Genomic DNA, 23,620 nt, shown 5'->3' on the forward strand with positions numbered 1-23,620 from the left:
ATTTTCCAGGATTCTCTGTATGAGGACTTCTGCATCACTAACCAGTATTGTATGACCTGCATCACTAACCAGGTTTCTCTGTATGAGGACTTCTGCATCACTAACCAGTATTGTATGATCGGTAGATTAAGAGATGATAAAACTGTATATTTTGTTAGACTTATCTCTTTTGTTGTGATTATTTTATTAATTGTCTTTTATATAGTGTTGAAAATGTGTTATGATGGACAAGTTATTGCTTTAAATGGCCAGTTTATAATTATGAATAGATTCATTTTAAAATTCCTAATTATATGTTATTTGAACATATGCTTTGGATCTGTAGATTTTTGTGGACAAGAAAAGAACATGTGCTGAACAAATATAATGTTATTGGTTTTCAAAAACTGATCATAATTCAAAATTATCCTTGTTTGGAACTGTGAATTTTTATTTTTGTGTGATTTTTTCTTGATATCTTGTAGTATAGCAATACATTATTTGTAGGAAGAATATGTTTATTTTTCAAAATGACATTTGAACGAATTTGTCATTACCAAATAACATAATATTATTTATTATGGTATGTATACTTTTACATCTTGCTCCTGCTCAAAACATTCACTCTAAGAAGACAAAATGAAAAGTTAGAGATTAATTAATAATATGCTGAAGACAAAATTTCATGTTTTCAATGAGGATATGCTATTTTAAAAATCTTTTTCACTTTAAATATGTTGGGGTGAAAATGTAGCAGCCATTTTCTGTTGCTGGAAAAGAGTGATGGGGAGGAGTTAATAGTTGGCCTTCAGGTATGTTTTTCACCTTTGTCTTCTTCAGAATTCAAATCTCAGAATATGACTTTTCAGATCTCAAGAGACAGTTTTTTGGTCTTAAGTCTTGCACTAAGCTTTGTGTTAATCTTTCATTTTACTTAATTTTTAGAGATATATAATTTTTTTAGCCACCATGAATATCTATCTTACCCATTTTCACAGACTAAATTATGCCCAAAATACTAAAGATATATTAATTCAGTTTTAAATATTATGTTTCCATTGCAAGGTACCGATATTATATACTTTTCATTTGTGTTGAACATTTTAATATGTTTTTTGCTGAATGAATATAATCAGTATGCTAAGTATTATGTTTTAAACAGATGCCAAATATGTAATTTTGCATCTAAGTATTTTTTGATGATATAGGGCATCAATATTAAATGAAATTTTATTCAGTGATTTCATTTCCTTGAAAATATTTCTATCAGAAATTCATATTATACTTGTATTATGCTGAACATGATGAAATGTTATCCTCTTTCCCTTGTGTCCTTATTGCAGCAATATCCAAAACATTCAAAAGTTTAATTTAAATCAAAATGTTTCTCCATAGAATAAACAGAATATCTCACCTGTGGAGGGTGATTTCACTTTGCAAATTTGTTCTAAGACCTTTGTAATTCACAACTTATAACTTTGTGTGCCTGATGCTTAAAAACATTGACATATCATGTTTCAAAGATATGTAGGATATATTTGAATCCTGCTATTGTCTCATTGAAACAGAAATTGATACTGAGACTGCATTTTATTTGGACTTACATATTAAGATGTATATTAGGTCTAGGTCTGTTTTTATAAAGTAATTTTATTAAATTGCTGTGGAATACATGTGGTTATTTAAAAAGATTTTGAATCATGATATAGTAGACATGTTCTAAGTAAGATTCAGTAATTGAAATTTGCTAAGGAAACTATGGGAATCCAAAGCTCCCTTTTATTATTAAGTGAACCAAATTACTACTAGATATAATTGTATGTTAGACACCAGTATTGAACAATTTTTATAGAACCAAGTAAACTGTTATGGTTTTGGAAAATTGGATTTAGAGCCCAGTGCTGATGAGATTAAGATCATGAAATTATGAGCCAGTTAGATAGCTTTGCTTTATTTTTTGGTCATACTGTGGATTAAGAAACCTAAAGAATAAGGATAAATGGACCCTTTCCTGAATAGAGTAGTGTTGAGGGTTCCTTGGGGAGTAGTTCTAAAACTAGTCTCCCTTTATTTATGCATTTGAAGAGAAAATATATGGGGAAATCTCTTGTTTCCTTGGGATAGGAAGCCTATATTTCATAATTGTTGAATTATATTTTTCTAAGATTTAATAAAATAATTTAAATGAAATTGAAGAAATTTCCTAACTTCAGATATATCTTTATAGCAAGACATATTAATTCCTAAAGATCTTTGTGAAATAAAAAACAAACAAAAAGGCTGAAGTTAAGTTCATTAAAAAAAAAAACACCTAATTCAACTTAAGATAGTATTGTGTGCTATGAAGATAATTAAGTTACACTTTTTCCCTATCCTCCTCTTTCACTCCCTACTTTGATTTATTACTTCCACATTGTATCATAACTTACAGTGTTGCTTAGTACTTACCTTTTAGCACTAGCATCTTTTTGATTCATTCCTTGCTTAGGTGGATTTTATCTTCAGGTAGTGTTTTCTTGGATGCAAACTTTAGTAATCTTTATGTTTATATATTTTTATGTTTCACCTTTGTTGCTTTTATACTTGAAGGATAACTTGGATGGGTATAACATTATTGGGTCACACTTACCTTCAGGATCAGTAGACTTTGCTCCACTTTTTTTCTGGCACTGAATATTGTTGGAGCAAAGGCTGAGGCCCACTTTATTCCTGCAAAAACCCCTTCTACCTCCAACTTTGTAGGTGATTATTCTTACCTGTAAGCCTTTAAAGTACAAAGTTTATGATGATATATTTTAGCATCATTGTTATGTGTTACCTTTTCCTGGGGACATGAATTATTTTCTTCTTTTATAAGTAATTTTTTTGTGTGTGTAGGTTCATTTAAAAAATTCTTTTCTTTGGAATCAATAATGATATATATGTTGCAAATCCATTGTTTTTTTAATATATTTTTAAAATTAATTAATTAATTAATTTTATTCTTATGTTAATCCCCATACATTACATCATTAGTTTTAGATGAAGTGTTCCATGATTCATTGTTTGTGCATAACACCCAGTGCTCCATGCAGAATGTGCCCTCCTCAATACCCACCACCAGGCTAACCCATCCTCCCACCCCCCTCCCCTCTAGAACCCTCAGTTTGTTTTTCAGAGTCCATCGTCTCTCATGGTTTGTCTACCTCTCCGATTTCCCCCGCTTCATTCTTCCCCTCCCGCTACCTTCTTCTTCTTCTTTTTTTTTTTTCTTAACGTATATTGCATTATTTGTTTCAGAGGTACAGATCTGTGATTCAACAGTCTCACACAATTCACAGTGCTCACCATAGCACATACCCTCCCCAGTGTCTATCACCCAGTCACCCCATCCCTCCCACCCCACCCCCCACTCCAGCAACCCTCAGTTTGTTTCCTGCGATGAAGAATTCCTCATATCAGTGAGATCATATGATACATGTCTTTCTCTGTTTGACTTATTTCACTCAACATAATACCCTCCAGTTCCATCCACGTCGTTGCAAATGGCAAGATCTCATTCCTTTTGATGGCTGCATAATATTCCATTGTATATATATACCACCTCTTCTTTATCCATTCATCTGTCGATGGATATCTTGGCTCTTTCCACAGTTTAGCTATTGTGGACATTGCTGCTATAAACATCGGGGTGCACGTACCCTTTCGGATCCCTACTTTTGTATCTTTGGGGTAAATACCCAGTAGTGCAATTGCTGGATCATATGATATCTCTATTTTCAACTTTTTTAGGAACCTCCATACTGTTTTCCAGAGTGGCTGCACCAGCTTGCATTCCCACCAACAGTGTAGGAGGGTTCCCCTTTCTCCGCATCCCCGCCAACATCTGTCGTTTCCTGACTTGTTAATTTTAGCCATTCTGACTGGTGTGAGGTGGTATCTCATTGAGGTTTTGATTTGGATTTCCCTGATGCCGAGCGATATTGAGCACTTTTTCGCAAATCCATTGTTTTCTTAATTACTGGTTTTATCACCAGTATTTTCTTTGTTCATTTTTACCATTTCTTTTTAAATGATTTCCTTAATCCTTCTTCTATACCCTAGTTTCAGTTGTTAAAACAATTTTTTATTACATCTAATGAGACTTTTATCTACGTAAAATGGCTTAATTTTCCTTCTTCCATTTCTTTTTTAAGTTCCACCAGCTCACTTTTCAACTACTGTTGTCTTGTCTTTTCTTTGATCTCTTTATCTTTTGTTTGAGCGCTTCTCCTCCACCCCCCACCCAGGTCATGTTATTTTTATTTGAGACTGAGGAGAAATATTTGTCTAAACTCTTTGTTTCCTTGAGCAGGGGAGAAAATAATTTTTCTTTTACTGTGTGATCTGTGTCTCTAATATCCTGTTTTTTCCATTATGATATATAGACCCTATGCTAATTTCTTTCATATTGTTTATCTTTAGATGGGGGCATATTTATCCTGATAGCTATTTGCTGAAAAATAATATTAAGAGGGCTAGTATAGAATGAGTTGGGGCAGTCTTAGCAGCTTTAAAATTGGCATGTGTTGTTTTGCAAACCTCATTTTTTTTTTTTTTTTTAAACATTCTGCCTATATCTCACTTTAGTTTCTGGCATTAGAAGTTTGGTGTGGCTTACAATGAAGCACCTTAAGTCAGGCTATCTATGTTGTGATCGGGTCATCTCTGCTTCCTTTCCCTCACCTCAGGTAGTGTTTTAGGAGATTAGGTTATACACAAGATGGTGTATCTGCATGTTTCTTCCTTATTCAGTTGGACTTCACCTGAGGTTCCTCAGTATGGAACTGGGTCTTTGGAGGAATATTCCCTACTAGTTCTATTATTTCTCATGCCTCTAAATCTTATCACTTTAATCAAAAGATCATTTGATATCCTTTCAGACTGTGGTACTTTTAGAGAAATTTATTCTTGTTTGAGGTCTGAGGAGGTGCGTGTCAGCTTGTATTCTCCTCTATTCTGGTTTAGATCTCAATATATTTAGCATATATTCTTCATTTTGTGGTTTGGGCTTGTAGGTATTTTATTGCTTCATTGACGATCTTTCCAATACTCTCTCCCCCTCTGCCAATTTTCATTCTTTTTGGTTGTTTTCAAAGGAGGAGAGTTGAGAAAAAAAAATGTTTTTGTTCATCTTTGATCAGAATTCTGAATTGTCTCTTTAAAAGTATTTATAAATCCATTCTTTACTTTTTTCAAGTTAATTAAGCATTTCCTAATACTAATTGAGTGTCTGCTGTGTATTAAGTCTTGTTCAGTGAGCTTTGTATAACTATTATCTCTCTTAATCTTAAAAATCCTGTACATTTTCAGTATTATCTCATTTAAAAATCAGAAATCCCAGGTTCAGAGAAATTAATTGCCCAGGGTTACACAGTAGAAGACCTAGAATTAAAACTCAAGTCTGTTGGACTCCAAAGCTATATTTTTTCTGTTATACCCCATCTAGTCCCTCTCTGTATAATTACAAGTTTTGAAAAGGGGACTTTATGTGTATTGCATAGTTAGAATTTTCACTGCCAACTTTTGGCTGATTTGAATTTGATAAATGTGTCTATATATATCATCCACCCACACATATAAATACTATTACTACTACTAATGTTGTAGGGATACCTTGATGGTTTGTGTCTGAGTATGTACAGACACAAAATGTATTACTAAAAATTTTCTCCTCTTTGAGTTATCTGTCAAAGGGACCACTGGTACTTTATTCCAACTGGAATAATACACTGGTGCTTGAGCATGAACAAGATAGTATTTCTGAGGTAGATTATTCATGCACCAATTGATCCTTTTCTGATTTAATCTACCATGTGATTTATTTGACATTCTGAATTGCAGGAAAATATTCAAAGCCATCTTAGGTAAATATAGCTTCGTTATTTTACTAGATTATGAGTGGTTAGCTATGTAGCAACATTTAGGGGAAAAGTAGGTAGGAGTTGAAGAAGAGAATTAATTCGGACCAGGTTGTATGGACAACTGACTACCCCAGTTTTCTTCTCATATCTGGGAAAGTATATGCTTGTTTTCTTTTTAATTTCCCCCCATTGTGTTATAGAGTAACAGGGTCTTCAAATATACACAAATAAAATAGCATGGCATACTTGCATAAAAATTAATTACTTGTAACAGGCTATGCTACTTAGAGATGGTTTGCCTTTTCTCCAGCAGCAGTCTGGCTATCTGGTGTGAAGGCCTGCTAAAAGATTCACCAGCTTTCTATCGTAATACTAATTCTCTATGGTGCCTCTGCTGCTCTAATTACTACTTACCTGATGATTAGAAAGTATTTTGCCGGCATAAGTATGTATCTCTAATCAGTTTTAAATTCTTGAATTAAAAAAAAGTCAACAATAACAACTAGAAGTTACCTTGCTACCATAGTATGTTAACATTTCAAATAGAAATACAATTGTGGTGGCAATTGGCAGAGAGAGCAGATCATGGTCTGGAGCCCCAAAGTGTGACTCAGATGAAAAATGACTCCATAAATGTATTGAGAACAACTCATTCATGTTCATCAGGGATGGCATGTTTTTGGATTTTAAAAAGCACATGATGTCCAAAGGCTAGTGACCACCAGTTTCAAAACAGGCACTGAAGTGAGTACGTGGTAGTAGTCAGCTACAAAAAAACTGGGTGTTTATACTTTTTAAAGAAAAGGGAAACACCCTACTGCTTTTCTTATGGCCTGTGAAATCAGAGTCTAAAAAGTTTTCCCCTGAGGCAGGCTGTTTTTGTAAGTGCTCTTACCCAGAGAAGTGCTATCAATTTCTCTTCTTATTTTTCAGTTCCTTGGGGTTCTCATTGTTGTGCTTATTCCTATCTATCTTTCCATAAGTCTATTTTCATAGATGTTTCCTTCTTTTTTACTACCCTTACATTGCCCTATTTCACTTAGATAGGTTAGTTATTGAAGTCTTTTTATAGCCAATACTGGTTTTACACAAGGACAGATCCCATCTTTTAAGTTAGTGCTTATAACTTGACAGAGAAAAACTGTATGTGAATGTGGAGTGGGTGTAAGAGCAAGTGCTTTAGAGTCACATATTCCTGGACTGGGATCCTAGGCCTCCAATCACACATCTTTGGAATATCTTTGGACAAGTTACATTACTTCTCCAAGACACAAATTTATAAAAGATGGAGATAATGCCTTCCTTACTGGGTCTCTGTGAGATACGGATCATTGTGTGTACAATGATTAGAACGTATGAATAAGTTATGGGGATAAAAGGTATAGGGAATATAGCCAATGTCACTGTAATAGTGTTATATGATGAGAGATGGTGGTGAGCATGGCATAACATATAGACTTGTCAAATCATTATGTGTTACACCTGAAACTAATGTAACATTATGTGTTCAACTATACTTCAATTAAAAAAACATAATAGGGGCACCTGGGTGGCTCAGATGGTTAAGCATCTGCCTTTAGCTCGGGGCATGATCGCAGGGTCCTGGGATTGAGCCCCATATTGGGCTTCTGGCTCAGCAAGGAGTCTGCTTCTCCCTCTCCCTCCGCCTCTCTCCCCTGCTCATATTCCCTCTCTCTCTCTCTCTGTCATATGAATAAAAAAACCCCCCAAAAAACCCCATAATAAATGTAGCATATTGTACTGTTGATTACAATTATTTATTCCTTCACTTCTTATAGGTGAAGTATATTTCCTCCTCCATGTTATTTCTGAGCAGAATCTTTGAGAAGCATTGCAAGTTTCCACTAGACCTCTTATTCCTTCACCCTCTGTTATAAGAAGAGCATTTTTCAAATATACAGTGTATCCTCAGCCTGGGTTCTAGAATAAGACGATGGAGCAGACTTGAATCTGACTCAAGACGTAGAGCAGAGACACACAAACTGAGCTATTTCCACCAGCATAAAATAAGAGCAGAGAAATAAATATTTGTTGTTGTAAGTCACTGAGGTCTTGAGGTTCTTATGCAGTATAATACCATTTCTGTTGCCAGTTTCTGCATTTGTCAGTTTTGCCGCAGTCACAAAGAATCCCAAAGTCATAGTGGCTTAAAACAACAAACATTTATTTCTCAGTCATGGGTCTTCAGGTTGCCTGTGGCTCTGCTTGGCTTTATGTGGCCATATGGCATTTCAGTCTCTGATCCAGGTTGAAGGAGCAGCTCCTATTTGGGACGTGCTGTTCTCAGAGCGGAAGCCAAGGATACAAAAGCCTGAACCAAATTGTGTAGGTGCATTTCAAGCTTCCATAAAGATACAGTGTATGTCACATCTTCTCATACTCCATTTGCCACATCGCCATGCCTGGCAATGGGGCAGGGAAATATACTCCCATCTACTGGGAGGCCCAGGAAGTCGCATATCAAAGAATGGGAACAGATAGTTGGGAACATAATACAACTGACCACAGTAGACTTTCCACACATGTTAGATTTCTTCTGCCTTCAGTACTTCTGTTTCTTTTATTTTTTTTAAATATGGAGTGGGTGTAAGAGTAATTCAATTAATTAACATGTAGTGTATTGTTAGTTTCAGAGGTAGAGTTCAGTGATTCATCAGTTGTGTATAAACCCAGTGCTCATTACATCATGTGCTCTCCTTAATGCCCATCAAGGAGCTACCCCATTCCGCCACCTTCCTCCCCTCCAGCAACCCTCACTTTGTTTCCTAAGATTAGGAGTCTATCTTAACAGGGTGATGGACACTGGGGCTGGTATGTGTTGTAATGAGCACTGGGTATTATATAAGACTGATGAATCATAGACCTGTACCCCTGAAACAAATAATACATTATATGTTAATTAATTTAAAAGATTAAATTTAAAAAAAGAGTCTCCTATGGTTGGTCTCCCTCTCTAATTTCATCTTATTTTATTTTTCCCTCCCTTCCCCTATGATCCTTTGTTTTGTTTCTTAAATTCCACATATGAGTGAAATCATATAATAATTGACTTTCTCTGATTGACTTATTTCGCTTAGAATAATATCTTCTAGTTCCATCCACGTTATTGCAAATGTAAGATTTCATTTTTTTGATGGCTGAGTAGTATTCGATTATATACACACACACACACACACACACACACCATATCTCCTTTATCCATTCGTGCATCAGTGGACATCTGGGCTCTCTCCATAGTTTGGCTATTGTGGACATTGCTGCTCTAAACACTGGAGTGCAGATGCCCCTTCGGATCACTACCTTTGTATCTTTTGGGTAAATACCTAGTAGTACAATTGCTGGGTCAACTCAACTTTTTGAGGAACCTCCATACTGTTTTCTAGAGTGGCTGTACCAGCTTGCATTCCCACTAGCAGTGTAGGAGGGTTCCCTTTTCTCTGCATGCTTGCCAACATTTGTTTCCTGACTTATTGATTTTAGCCATTCTGACTGGTGTGAGGTGGTATCTCATTGTGGTTTTGATTTTTATTTCCCTTATGCCAAGTGATGTTGAGCATTTTTTCATGTGTCTGTTAGCCATTTGTATGTCTTCTTTAGAGAAATGTCTGTTCATGTCTTCTGCCCATTTCTTGACTGGGTTATTTGTTTTTTGGGTGTTGGGTTTGGTAAGTTCTTTATAGATTTTGGCTATGAGCCCTTTTTCTAATAAGACATTTGCAAGTATCTTTTTCCATTCTGTAGGTTCTTTTGGTTTTGTTGACTGTTTCCTTTGCTGTGCAAAAGCTTTTTATCTTGATGAAGTCCTGATGGTTCATTTTGCTTTGTTTCCCTTGACTTTGGAGATGTGTCTAGCAAGAAGTTGTGGCAGCCAAGGTCAAAGAGGTTGCTGCCTGTGTTCTCCTCTGGGATTTAGATGGATTCCTGTCTCACATTTAGGTCTTTCATCCATTTTGAGTTTATCTTTGTGTGTGGTGTAAGACAATGGTCCAGTTTCATTCTTCTGCATGTGGCTGTCCAGTTTTCCCAACACTATCTGTTGAAGACATTGTCTTTTTTCCATTGGATATTCTTTCCTGCTTTGTCAAAGATTAGTTGAACCATAGAGTTGAGGCTCCATTTCTGGATTCTCTATTCTGTTCCACTGAACTATGTGCCAGTATCATACTGTCTTGATGATTACAGCTTTGTAATATAGCTTGATGTCCGGAATTGTGATGCCACCAGCTTAGGTTTTCTTTTCTTTTTTTTTTTTTTTAAAGATTATTTATTTATTTATTTATTTGAGAGAGAGAGACAGAGATAGTGAGAGAGAACACGAGCAAGGAGGAGAGGGAGAAGCAGGACCTTGCGATCATGACCTGAGCCAAAGGCAGACGCTTAACAGACTGAACCACCCAGGCACCCAAGCTTAGGTTTTCCTTTTCAACATTTCTTTGGCTATTTGGGGTCTTTTCTGGTTCTGTTCAGTACTTCTGTTTCCATTGCAGAATTGCTAAGCAGGTATAGAAGACAAATACATCTGGGAAAGGTAATATGAATTTAATTTCACCTAGGGTAGAACTATTAGATAATTTTCTCAGAGTAGATTCTAGCTGAAGATACAATAGCAACAGAAAAGAATAAAGAAAATAGTTAAGTATTAGGAAATGTGCTGGATCCCTGCTGATTGAGTATGAGTCCCAGAAAGCATTGGTGAAAAATTTTCATCTTGAAAGTGTAATTTTATGATGCTGTTAGGTTTCCAGGATTCTAAAAGGAAATGGCTGTGGCAGGACCCTTTCTGTTTGACTAATTGCCTATGCTGATTTTTTTTTATCCCCTCCTCAGTGCTCTAGGAATTTTTATGAGCCTCTTTAAAGTAACTGAGATGCCAGTTAGGATACATGTAACAAACAGGTGATATCTGTAGTCTGGTTGTTGCCCCTGAGTGCAAAGTCCTTTTGGCCACTGGAACTTCTTCTTTGAATTGGCATCCACTGTACTGGGGCATGAAAGCTCATTAAAAAAGTGTTTCATCTATTATATTACCTGCCAAAGTTTCCTTTCCCTACATTTATGTATATCTATGAGGGTCAGAATATCTTAGAAGGTGTCTGGGGAGAACTTGAACTTAATCCCACATTTAAATTGATTTTGTGACCTTAATTTATCTTCTCTCTTCTATGTCTCTATTTTCTTGTCACTTTTCAAATGTCTGAGTCTTATTTTAAGCAAACTTGATATAGGAGAAGATGCATTAGCATTCAGATAAATTAGTACCTTCTAAACTTAGTATTGCATCATGAAATTTGAAGGAGAGGTTTAGCCTGTTGAAAGAACTTGAAAGACATGGCTAGTAATAAGTAATAAAAATAGGATTTTTATCCTAGCTACTGAAAATGAAAACTCATTTATGTTATTTCTTTCCTTTGATTCTCATTTTCTCAAAATCTGGCAGGTGGGGGAGAATAATAGCTTTCCTTCTCTTACTGGGATGGATATGTATGGTAGATCTGAAAACACTTTGCTTTCAGAAGAAAGGTGCAACAGAAATTTTGTTACTGATATAAGCATAAAGGGGAGTTCTGCTCATATATGAATAAATTATGTCTTGGATGATGAATTTATTTTTCTGTCCAGCTTTTGAAGGACAGAAGTAGAGGGAGGTTTTTGGAAAGTCAGATACAGTCTTTTGCCATGAAACATGATTATTGAAAAGATTGCTGTTGTGTGTTTGAAAATAAAGGATATAAGGGCAGCTTTTGAAGTTTTTGTTTGTTTTTAAAACAGCTGCCAATGTTTGAAGGAGACAAGATACGTGATATGATGTGGAACACAGCATAGCAAGTATTTCCCTCCATCCATTAGGGAATGTATTCCTATTTCTTAGCTATGATTTTTCTGGGAGAAGTTTGTTTGCATAGGGAGTTTCCATATTTATTTTTATTTTTTATTTAAAAAATATATATTTTTTTTATTTGAGAGAGAGAGAGAGAGAGAGAGAGAGCACATGAGAGGGGGAGGGCCAGAGGGAGAAGCAGACTCCCCGCTGAGCAGGGAGCCCGATGCGGGACTCGATCCTGGAACTCCAGGATCATGACCTGAGCCGAAGGCAGTCGCTTAACCAACTGAGCCACCCAGGCGCCCAGGAGTTTCCATATTTAAATTCAAAGGACATATTATAGAATTCCTGATATTCAGAGCACTCTTCTGGCTTTGTAGGTAAAATTAAAATGAAGACAAATCTTCTCCCCTCAGTGAACTTATAGCTTAGTGAAAGAGACAAGAATTATATAAATTATCATAATACAAAACTATGTGTCCAAGCAAAAATATATAAACCTATGCTATCAGCATGCAAAGAAATGAGATGTGAATTCCAGTTGGGAAACTTAACTCTTGTGGAGGAAGTAGCAGTTGCATTCAACAGATTGAGGTGGAGGGGAGTGGCATTCCATTTGTCTTGAGGAAAGAACATGAACAAAGACCAGAAGATAGGAAAATGCAACTCACTTTGGGGAAGCAGGGAATAGTCCTATTTGGCTGAAGTTTTAGCTGTGTTCAAGATGATGAAGCTGTGAAGGAAATTGTGGCCAGATTTTTGAAGACCTGGAATGGGATATTAAACATTTTGGGCTTTACACTGAGGGGTAAAGTGGAGCCAAATAGATTTTGAGTATAGTAGTGACATGACCATATCTATATTTAAGGAGGATAACTAGAAGGACTATGGATGGAGTGAACAATGAATAAACAGGAGAAGAGATTGGAATTAGGGGAATTAGAGATCTTAATTAGGCTATTTAGAAATTTGGGTGAGATGTGTACACACACATGCACACATGCGTGCATACACACACACACACACACACACTGGACTATTACCCAGCCATAAAAAAGGATGAGATCTTGCTATTTGTGACATTATGGATGGACCTAGAGGGTATTATGCTAAGTGAAATAAGTGAGACAGAGAGAAAAATACAATATGATTCCATTTATATGAGAAATCTAAAAAACAAGTGAAGAAACAAACAGAAAGCAGAATCAGACTTATAGAGAACAAACTGATAGTTGCCAGTGGGGAGGAAGAGGGGAGGATGGGCAAAATGGGTAAAGGGGGAGTGGGAGATATAGGCTTCCAGTTATTGAATGAATAAGTCATGGGAATAAAACATACAGCATAAGGAATATAGTCAATGATATTGTAATAATGTCATATGGTGACAGATGGTAGCTACACTTGTGATGAGCATGGCATAATGTACAGAGTTGTTAAATCACTATGTTGTATACCTGAAACTAAAGTAATATTGTGTGTCAACTATGCTAAAAAAAAAGTGCAGATGAGAGACAATGAGGGCTTAGTCAAGGGCAGTGAGAGAGAATAGGAGGGAATTAACAAATTTGAGAATCATTTTGGAAATGTCATAAATACTGATAAATATTTCATTTGGAAGTTAAATAATTTAATGACAGATTGGTTTCCCAGACTCAAGATACATTTTGTCGATAGAATTCAGAAGATCTGGCAACCAGTTGGTTATTCCAGAATAATTTTTATATGGTATTAACAAAATTACAGTAGCAATTATTTTCTTCAGTCTTCTTTGATACCTGGGTATCTGATGTGACCATGAGTTTAAGTTCTAGTACTGCAGGTATGATCCATCAGAGTGTAAAATCTATAGGTTATCTATAAGGAGTATTGAAACTGCTGCTAGCATGTCTGTCTCTTCCTAAAGCTCATGTGAGAATGAAAGTAAAAGTACTGTTTTGAGTGGTTATAATAATATCTAGATTCTACAACTTTATATTTTCAAAAAATTTTCATTCTCTCATCATATCCCATTCTTTCAACAATGCTCACACAATAAATATTATATATTATACATTTTACAAGTTTGGGGCAACTGAGAAACAGTAAGATTTAAGGGAAATTTCAAAGGTCACACAGTTATCTAGTACCAGAGAAAGGAAAAGAGTACATAACTTGGACTATTAACTACTATATATACACCAACATCACTCTGCTTTTACTAGTTTTCCTTTTGTCTTACCTAGTTTTAGTAAAATAAATGTGTATAGATATCCCAGATAACTCCTCCATTGTCTCTAATTCATTTAAATAACACAAGAGCATATCAATAGTGTATTTCATGGAATTTTTTTAACTTAAAATTTTTTTTTTACCAATAGTTTGCAGCCTTACCTTTAGATGGAATTTTGCATTTATATTAAAAATCTTGTGTACTAATTAGGAATGTGAAACTTTCAATCAGATTTGAGTCTCATCCTTTTTTATTTGTGGAATAAGGGTCAGTCTTCATATCAATTGGCATTATATTTTGCTATAATATTCTTGTTGTGTTCTTGTTGGAATAACAATTCTAGGCATTTCATGGCCTCATCTTAAGTCTATCATCCTTTGCCTATAGATGAGAATTTATGGGTTGTTTTAGGTTTGTGATCCTTTTTACTCTGTGTTGAGAGGATTCTTCCCCCCTTGCACTGTTTCGCTTTATTTCCCTCTTTTTTTCTGTATTTGTATGTTTTAAAGCCCTAAGACCTTGTTTTCTTTCTTTTTTAGTATCTTTTCCCCATGTGCACTTGTACATTTCCTGGTTTCATTTTGGTCTGGGATCAGAAATACTACCAGATACTTCCAGGATATCTGAGTGTGAAGTTGCACACATGCTTATTTTATGTCTCTGTGACTAGCTAACCTAACAATGTGGTGTTTCCAGTGAGTTTGTCTTCTGTTATGTGGAGTGCTTTTGAGTTACTTTTCTCAGGTTGTCTCATTGCTTCCTTGCACATTTTTTCCTTTTTAGATTGCATATGCATTTTGAGGCACTGACTTATTTGGTACTGACATTGAGACATTGATTTTGCTCACAGTAACCCCAGGCTCATTCCCTTCCTCTGGACGAAGTTTATTCAGGCACACTTGGAAAAGTGTATTTTCAGATACTTTTATAATTTTCCTTTATTTATCACCAGTGATTTGCCTTCATTTACTTGAGTCTTGTGTATTTGTGAGTAAGCAGGCTCTAAGGCTTAAAGCCAGAAGTTCTCAAATTTTCTTTGTTCATGGTGCCTTTAGTGTGTCAGTAATTTTTTCACAGTGACTTTGGTACAAGAGAAATACCTAACAGTTTACTTCAGTACATAGTTGGGATCAAACAATTTAAGTCTTTATGTAGTACAATCTTAGTAGCTGTTTGAAAAAAATACAGGTAAATTGAACGTAAAAAAATCCACAACTTTAATTTCATTTTTAAATAATCACAATTGCTAATGAGATGTTTGTGCCTTTTGGGGACTGTACAACTTTTTCAAACACTGAAAACAGATTGGACATTGCCTTCCTCATTTTCTGTTCCATATTGATTTTGGCATAGTTGCTTTTTTATTACTGTAATCACTGAAAACTCAGCTTTGCAAAGATATGAAGCCATAGAAATGAATGTAGTATGATACAAAGTTGAAATTTGTGTTTGTAGTTTGCAGAGTGATCAACAGATGTCATGTATCACTGTGTTTCTCTTGAAAAGTTAACATATCCTGTAGTGTTTCTGTGAGTTCTCTGTGGCATATTGGGGTGTCTTGGTGCAAATTTAGGAATTATAGCCTTTGGTACTTTCTTTTTTGTCTACCATGACGGCATGCTTTTCTGGTATATATCAAAGTGTCTGGAAGATGATAGGTACTTGTTAAATTTTGATTGGTTTTCATTGTCAGTAGGCAAGCAGTTGGTTCACAGAAGTTGGGACAAAAAAGAGAACATATGTACAATCTGCAGTTCTGGAACAAGACATATTCTGAAGCACAGTACTTTGCTGAGTTATGTTTTGCCATGCTTCTTGCTTTCCCCTTGAATGAATTCTGACGATTGTAAGACACTCATATGGGCTTATCAAAGGCATAGTTCAAAACCTTAATCTCCTCCCATTTGTTTTTAATGTGAGGAACTCATCTTAGACATCTGTTCTAAGAAAAACAATTAGAGAGAAATTATGATGCAGTGGTCTTATCCTGAATGTTATTTTGCAACTTGGCTAGCTCCTGTGCTTTTAAGTTTTAGTAGCATAATAGTCTTATTTCATGGTAAACACTGCGAGGCAAGTGTAGCTTCAAATTTCTTGTCGTTAGTTGACTGAGTCACCTTGCTGTGATTCACCACTGCAGACAACCAAATTGGGAATAAAAATTTAGTGGGTGGATGCAAGGGGTAACATCTGCTTTGCCAGCATTCTACTCACTGAATATACTATTTGTATAGTTCAGGTACTGCAATTAAAAAAAAAAAAAAGGTAAAGCCTAGGCATATGAGATCTCTTTTGAGAAAGTTTTTAGACCTTACAATTCTATTTTGACTTGGCTGGAATTTTTCTTGCTCAAAAAAATTGATTTAATCCTCCCTAGAGTGTTGAGTGCTAACTCAATATTTTGCTAATTATGCAGAAGGAGTACCAGATGGTTTCTGAGGATGACACTGTATGGGTGAGAGCATTAGTGAATGAAGCTGTGGTAAACTTTGTAGCTCCATGATCATCATCATCCATAGCAACAAGTGCTTTTGTGACAGAGGAATAGACAATTATGTAACATTTTAAGGTAAAAAAATGCAATTAATTCTGAGGAAAGAGTTTAGGTTGTTTGTAAACTGCCATGTAGTAAGAAGGCATTATTTATTTATTTATTTATTTATTTATTTATTTATTATTTTTTGGGGGGCTATTATTATAAGGGTGTATAGCTTTGAAAGATAGTGAATTAAGGGCAACTTTTATTTTTTTATTAACATATATTATTTGTTTTAGGGGCAGAGGTATTTATCTATATATATATTTCTTTGGAAAATAAATTTTTTCCCTTACTCTCCTTTTCTCTTTGTCCTGACAATCATCTCAAATTGTTACCTTATTATTATTATTTTATTTAACAGAATCAGAATCTTTTTTTTTTTTTTTTTGTTTTTATCTTTTTTTTTTTAATTTTTTTATTCTTATGTTAATCCCCTTACATTACAACATTAGTTTTAGATGAAGTGTTCCATGATTCATTGTTTGTGCACAACACCCAGTGCTCCATGCAGAATGTGCCCTCCTAAATACCCACCACCAGGCTAACCCATCCTCCCACCCCCCTCCCCTCTAGAACCCTGTTTGTTTTTCAGAGTCCATCGTCTCTCATGGTTCGTCTACCCCTCCGATTTCCCCCGCTTCATTCTTCCCCTCCTGCTACCTTCTTCTTCTTCTTCTTCTTTTTTTTTTTCTTAACATATATTGCATTATTTGTTTCAGAGGTACAGATCTGAGATTCAACAGTCTTGCACAATTCACAGCGCTTACCAGAGCACATACACTCCCCAGTGTCTATCACCCAGTCACCCCATCCCTCCCACCCCACCCCCCACTCCAACAACACTCAGTTTGTTTCCTGCGATTAAGAATTCCTCATATCAGTGAGATCATATGATACATGTCTTTCTCTGTTTGACTTATTTCACTCAACATAATACCCTCCAGTTCCATCCACGTTGTTGCAAATGGCAATATCTCATTCCTTTTGATGGCTGCATAATATTCCATTGTATATATATACCACATCTTCTTTATCCATTCATCTGTCGATGGACATCTTGGCTCTTTCCACAGTTTGGCTATTGTGGACATTGCTGCTATAAACATCGGGGTGCACGTACCCCTTCGGATCCCTACTTTTGTATCTTTGGGGTAAATACCCAGTAGTGCAATTGCTGGATCATATGGTAGCTCTATTTTCAACTTTTTGAGGAACCTCCATACAGTTTTCCAGAGTGGCTGCACCAGTTTGCATTCCCACCAACAGTGTAGGAGGGTTCCCCTTTCTCCGCATCCCCGCCAACATCTGTCGTTTCCTGACTTGTTAATTTTAGCCATTCTGACTGGTGTGAGGTGATACCTCATTGAGGTTTTGATTTGGATTTCCCTGATGCCGAGCGATATTGAGCACTTTTTCATGTGTCTGTTGGCCATTTGGATGTCTTCTTTGGAAAAATGTCTGTTCATGTCTTCTGCCCATTTCTTAATTGGATTCTTTGTTCTTTGGGTGTTGAGTTTGATGAGTTCTTTATAGATTTTGGATACTAGCCCTTTATCTGATATGTCATTTGCAAATATCTTCTCCCATTCTGTCGGTTGTCTTTTGGTTTTCTTAACTGTTTCCTTTGCTTTGCAAAAGCTTTTTATCTTGATGAAGTCCCAATAGTTCATTTTTGCCCTTGCTTCCCTTGCCTTTGGCGATGTTTCTAGGAAGAAGTTGCTTCGGCTGAGGTCAAAGAGGTTGTTGCCTGTGTTCTCCTTTAGGATTTTGAGGGACTCCTGTCTCACATTGAGGTCTTTCAGCCATTTGGAGTCTATTTTTGTGTGTGGTGTAAGGAAGTGGTCCAGTTTCATTCTTCTGCATGTGTCTATCCAATTTTCCCAACACCATTTGTTGAAGAGACTGTCTTTGTTCCATTGGACATTCTTTCCTGCTTTGTCGAAGATTAGTTGACCATAGAGTTGAGGGTCCATTTCTGGGCTCTCTATTCTGTTCCATTGATCTATGTGTCTGTTTTTGTGCCAGTACCATGCTGTCTTGATGATGACAGCTTTGTAATAGAGCTTGAAGTCCGGAATTGTGATGCCACCGGCTTTGCTTTTCTTTTTCAATATTCCTCTGGCTATGCGGGGTCTTTTCTGGTTCCATACAAATTTTAGGATTATTTGTTCCATTTCTTTGAAAAAAGTGGATGGTATTTTGATGGGGATTGCATTGAATGTGTAGATTGCTCTAGGTAGCATTGACATCTTCACAATATTTGTTCTTCCAATCCATGAGCATGGAACGTTTTTCCATTTCTTTGTGTCTTCCTCAATTTCTTTCATGAGTATTTTATAGTTTTCTGAGTACAGATCCTTTGTCTCTTTGGTTAGATTTATTCCTAGGTATCTTATGGTTTTGGGTGCAATTGTAAATGGGATCGACTCCTTAATTTCTCTTTCTTCTGTCTTGTTGTTGGTGTATAGGAATGCCACTGACTTCTGTGCATTGATTTTATATCCTGCCACGTTACTGAATTCCTGTATGAGTTCTAGCAGTTTTGGGGTGGAGTCTTTTGGGTTTTCCACATAAAGTATCATATCATCTGCAAAGAGTGAGAGTTTGACTTCTTCTTTGCCAATTTGGATGCCTTTGATTTCTTTTTGTTGTCTGATTGCTGTGGCTAGGACTTCCAATACTATGTTGAATAGCAGTGGTGATAGTGGACATCCCTGCCGCGTTCCTGACCTTAGGGGGAAAGCTCTCAGTTTTTCCCCATTGAGAATAATATTTGCTGTAGGTTTTTCATAGATGGCTTTTATGATATTGAGGTATGTACCCTCTATCCCTATACTCTGAAGAGTTTTGATCAAGAAAGGATGCTGTACTTTGTCAAAAGCTTTTTCTGCATCTATTGAGAGGATCATATGATTCTTGTTCTTTCCTTTGTTAATGTACTGTATCACATTGATTGATTTGCGGATGTTGAACCAACCTTGCAGCCCAGGGATAAATCCCACTTGGTCATGGTGAATAATCCTTTTAATGTACTGTTGGATCCTATTGGCTAGTATTTTGGTGAGAATTTTTGCATCCATGTTCATCAGGGATATTGGTCTGTAATTCTCCTTTTTGATGGGGTCTTTGTCTGGTTTGGGGATCAAGGTAATGCTGGCCTCATAAAATGAGTTTGGAAGTTTTCCTTCCGTTTCAATTTTTTGGAACAGTTTCAGAAGAATAGGTATTAATTCTTCTTGAAATGTTTGGTAGAATTCCCCTGGGAAGCCATCTGGCCCTGGGCTTTTGTTTTTTGGGAGATTTTTGATGACTGCTTCAATTTCCTTAGTGGTTATAGGTCTGTTCAGGTTTTCTATTTCATCCTGGTTCAGTTTTGGTAGTTGATACATCTCTAGGAATGCATCCATCTCTTCCAGGTTATCTAATTTGCTGGCATAGAGTTGCTCATAATATGTTCTTATAATTGTTTGTATTTCTTTGGTGTTGGTTGTGATCTCTCCTCTTTCATTCATGATTTTGTTGATTTGGGTCATTTCTCTTCTCTTTTTGATAAGTCTGGCCAGGGGTTTATCAATCTTGTTAATTCTTTCAAAGAACCAGCTCCTAGTTTCGTTGATCTGTTCTACTGTTCTTTTAGTTTCTATTTCATTGATTTCTGCTCTGATCTTTATGATTTCTCTTCTCCTGCTGGGTTTAGGCTTTATTTGCTGTTCTTTCTCCAGCTCCTTTAGGTGTAGGGTTAGGTTGTGTACTTGACACCTTTCTTGTTTCTTGAGAAAGGCTTGTATTGCTATATACTTTCCTCTTAGGACTGCCTTTGCTGCATCCCAAAGATTTTGAATAGTTGTGTTTTCATTTTCATTGGTTTCCATGTATTTTTTTAATTCTTCTTTAATTTCCTGGTTGACCCATTCATTCTTCAGTAGGATGCTCTTTAGCCTCCATGTATTTGAGTTCTTTCCGACTTTCCTCTTGGGATTGAGTTCTAGTTTCAAAGCATTGTGGTCTCAGAATCAGAATCTTAACTTAGATAAATTTTTTTTCTGGGTTTCATTATCTTTGCCTTCAGTTAGCCTGCAAGAAGAATTGCTTACTTATCCCTACCTCCTGATCAGTTTACCTACACTGGAAAATGGAGAATTAAACGTAATTCCTACACCAGAAATGTCTCTGTGCTGTATCTTACATCCAAGGGGATGGTGGTACTAGTCTCCAAGATGTAACAATGTATAACAACAAATATGACAACATGTAAATTCAGAATAACCTACCCTACAAGAGTATCTTAGGTGGAAACAAGAGCCAGGGTGTTAATAATAATAATTTACCATAGAAAGATGAGTTCTTATTAAAATGGACTTTGATTAGTAAATTGATATACATCAGAATATTTCTTTTCATCAAGTAGACTAAATTGTTTTTTACTTTTTAAAATGGTATAGTAAAAAAAATTACTGAAGTCTTTGTACTAAGATACTGTGTAGATTTATAAAAGGAAAGAGAAAATACAGGTTTTTACCCTTAAAAGATTTATAGTCTGAAGAAATTCATATTGAAACAGTTGAAGAGTTGCTCCATTCACGTAGGCCAGGGTCAGGTGCTTAATTAATATATGCTGAAGGAAAAAATACAGTTGTACATAGGATTAAGAGAAATAAGGCCATTACTCCAACTAGTTCAGAATAGATTTTTGTTGATTTGAAGAAACAAGTAAGTAACTACCTGTAGGTTTAAATGTGAATTCAGGAGCTTATAGTCTGTAAAGCCTGTGAACAAATGGTACAGAACCATGTTGTCATCTACTAATTTGTGAAATAACAGCTTCTAAATTTTAAGAGAGGCAACATCTTTCTTTCTCAGATGTCATTCATTTCTGTTTATTCTGATATGACATGAGATTGGTAAATCATTTATAGTCTCCATGATTGTATACAAAATGAGGTCTGTATGTAGTTGAATGAACTTAAAGACAGACATGAGATTAACTGAAATGAAAAAAACATTCATAAAAGCCATGGGAAAGTTAGATTCAAGGATATTAAAATGATCTATAGTATTTCCATGTTCACTGAGTTGGGTTTACAGAGAAAGGGATAAGTTTAAGTGAAGATCTGCTTGATTCAACCCATTTTGCCACAACCATTTTACTTTTTCATAAATAGCTAAATACTCATGGCATCTGCAAAGAGTATGTATGCCAAAAGGTGGGCAGAGTCAGCTGGAAGAAAGAATTGTTTATTGCTCAAGTATGCTTATTTAAAATAAACTAAAAATTATGAAAAATTATGAAAAGAGGGAGTATATGTTTAGTGGATCTGTCTGGGCATAATCATGACTTGTTCTCCTGTCATTTAAATGATCTGGTTCTATAGTGTTTACTCTGCTATTCATTAGCACAAGATAATACTTCTCATCTTTGTTTTGTCTCTGTAAATGGTGCACAGGATAACATATCTTAAAGATATAGTCTTGCCAGGTAATCTTTATATCTTATTACTATTTATAAGATTAGATATTTGTTATGTGTCAGGGACTGAGAGGACTTTTGGGAAACTCAATTCCAAAAAAAATTCATTTACTCGAATAGGTCATATGTATATATGGTAAAAATTTCTGAAGGTACAGAAAGTGCAGAGAAAAAGGAGATGTACTTACTTCCTGCAAGTTCCTCAGTTTCTCAGGTTCCTTTCCTGAAAGCCATGTCTATTACCAGTTTTTTATGTATCCATATAGAGCTATACTATGAAATGCTTTCTTAACACAAATGGTATATTGTATACATATTTGTCTGTGTCTTGCTTTTTTCATTTCCACAATATATATATGAGGATATACCTATTAGGACATTAAGAGCTTTCTCATTCTTTTTAAATGACTACATAATATTCAGTGTTTGAGTATATTATAATTTATTTAACCCCTCCTCATTAAAAGACTCTTCAGTTGGTTTTAATCTTTTGCTACTACTAACAAAAAATATTGCATTGAATATCCTTGTAGTCTTCTTTGTGTTCATGTACAAATATATCTGTAAGACTAATTCCTAGAAATGGAATTGTGGGTTAAAGGTTGTATGCAAATTAAAATTAAAATTTAAAGTTATTATCAAATTGCCTTTCATAGCTGCTGTGCCAATTTGTATTCCTAATGGTAATGTTTGAGAGTGCTTCTTTCTCCATACCCTTGACCATACAGATGAAAACTGGTATCTCATAGTTTTAGTTTGCATTTTTATCATTTTCTTCAGATTATTTATGTTTAAATGTCAGTGATTTAAGAAAGTAATTGTTTTTAACCTTTGTATTATAGAATATTGTATCCAAGGAGAAAGGTGAACAAAACAAAGATGTTTTATCATGAAGTGAGTATCTGTAAATCACCACCCAGGTTAAGAAATAGAATGTTTCTAGCATTCCTAAAGTTCTTCTTGCTCCTTTACCAACAACTACTCCCTTTCCTCCTCCAAAGGTAAAGTTGTCACTATCTCTTTCTTATGGCCATCACTTCTTTTTTTCCTCAAGTTTTTATTTAAATTCCAATTAGTTAACATACAGGTGGTTTCAGGTGTAGAATTAGGTGATTCATCACTTACATACAATACATGGTGCTCATTACAAGTGTCCTTAATATCCATCACCAATTTAACCAGTCCCTCCTATTCATCTCCCCTCCAGCAACCCTCAGTTTATTCTCTATAGTTCAGAATCCATTTCCTGGTTTGCCTCTCTCTTCTACCCACCCCCCCACCCCCGCCGCCACTCCATGTTCATCTGTTTTGTTTCTTCTTTATAGTTTCTTGTCCAGAGCACACATCCCTAAACAATAGTTTGGTTTGCTTATTTTTCTATAAGTTATATAAATGGAATCATACATTATATATCCGTTTATGTTTGTATCCTTTCATATTACATTTGTGAGATCCATCCTTGTTATTTTATATAGCAATAATTTGCTCATTTCATTGTTCTACAGTATTCCATTGTATGACTACGGCTTACCCATCCTATTGTTGACAGACATTTCCAGTTTGGGGCTAATATGAATAATGCTACTATAAGCATTCTTCTACACTTGGCTGGATTTCTGTTGGATAAATACTTAGAAGTGGAATTGCTGGATCAGAGGATATGGTATTTGATCTACATTAGATAATGCCAACCTGTTTTACA

The 23,620-nt window shown here is 35.6% G+C and overlaps 1 protein-coding gene across 11 annotated transcripts in view; it reads left to right on the forward strand.

Moving 5' to 3' along the window:
* The window catches only part of SOX6 (SRY-box transcription factor 6), a 606,783-nt gene that overhangs the window by 60,219 nt on the left and 522,944 nt on the right, over positions 1 to 23,620 (forward strand). Inside the window, exon 1 of one of the 11 annotated variants that reach the window (XM_054512031.1) lies at positions 23,496 to 23,581. The exons of the other annotated variants lie outside the window; for them this stretch is intronic. The gene's annotated coding sequence lies outside the window, so the exon portion shown is untranslated. Of the gene's footprint in view, positions 1 to 23,495; positions 23,582 to 23,620 lie in introns of those variants that run through there. 11 annotated transcript variants of the gene reach the window in all.

This window comes from Mirounga angustirostris, unplaced genomic scaffold (genome assembly GCF_029215605.1).
Source record: "Mirounga angustirostris isolate CCGP_5_RB_7025 unplaced genomic scaffold, mMirAng1.0.hap1 SCAF_13, whole genome shotgun sequence".
Lineage (NCBI taxonomy): Eukaryota > Metazoa > Chordata > Mammalia > Carnivora > Phocidae > Mirounga > Mirounga angustirostris.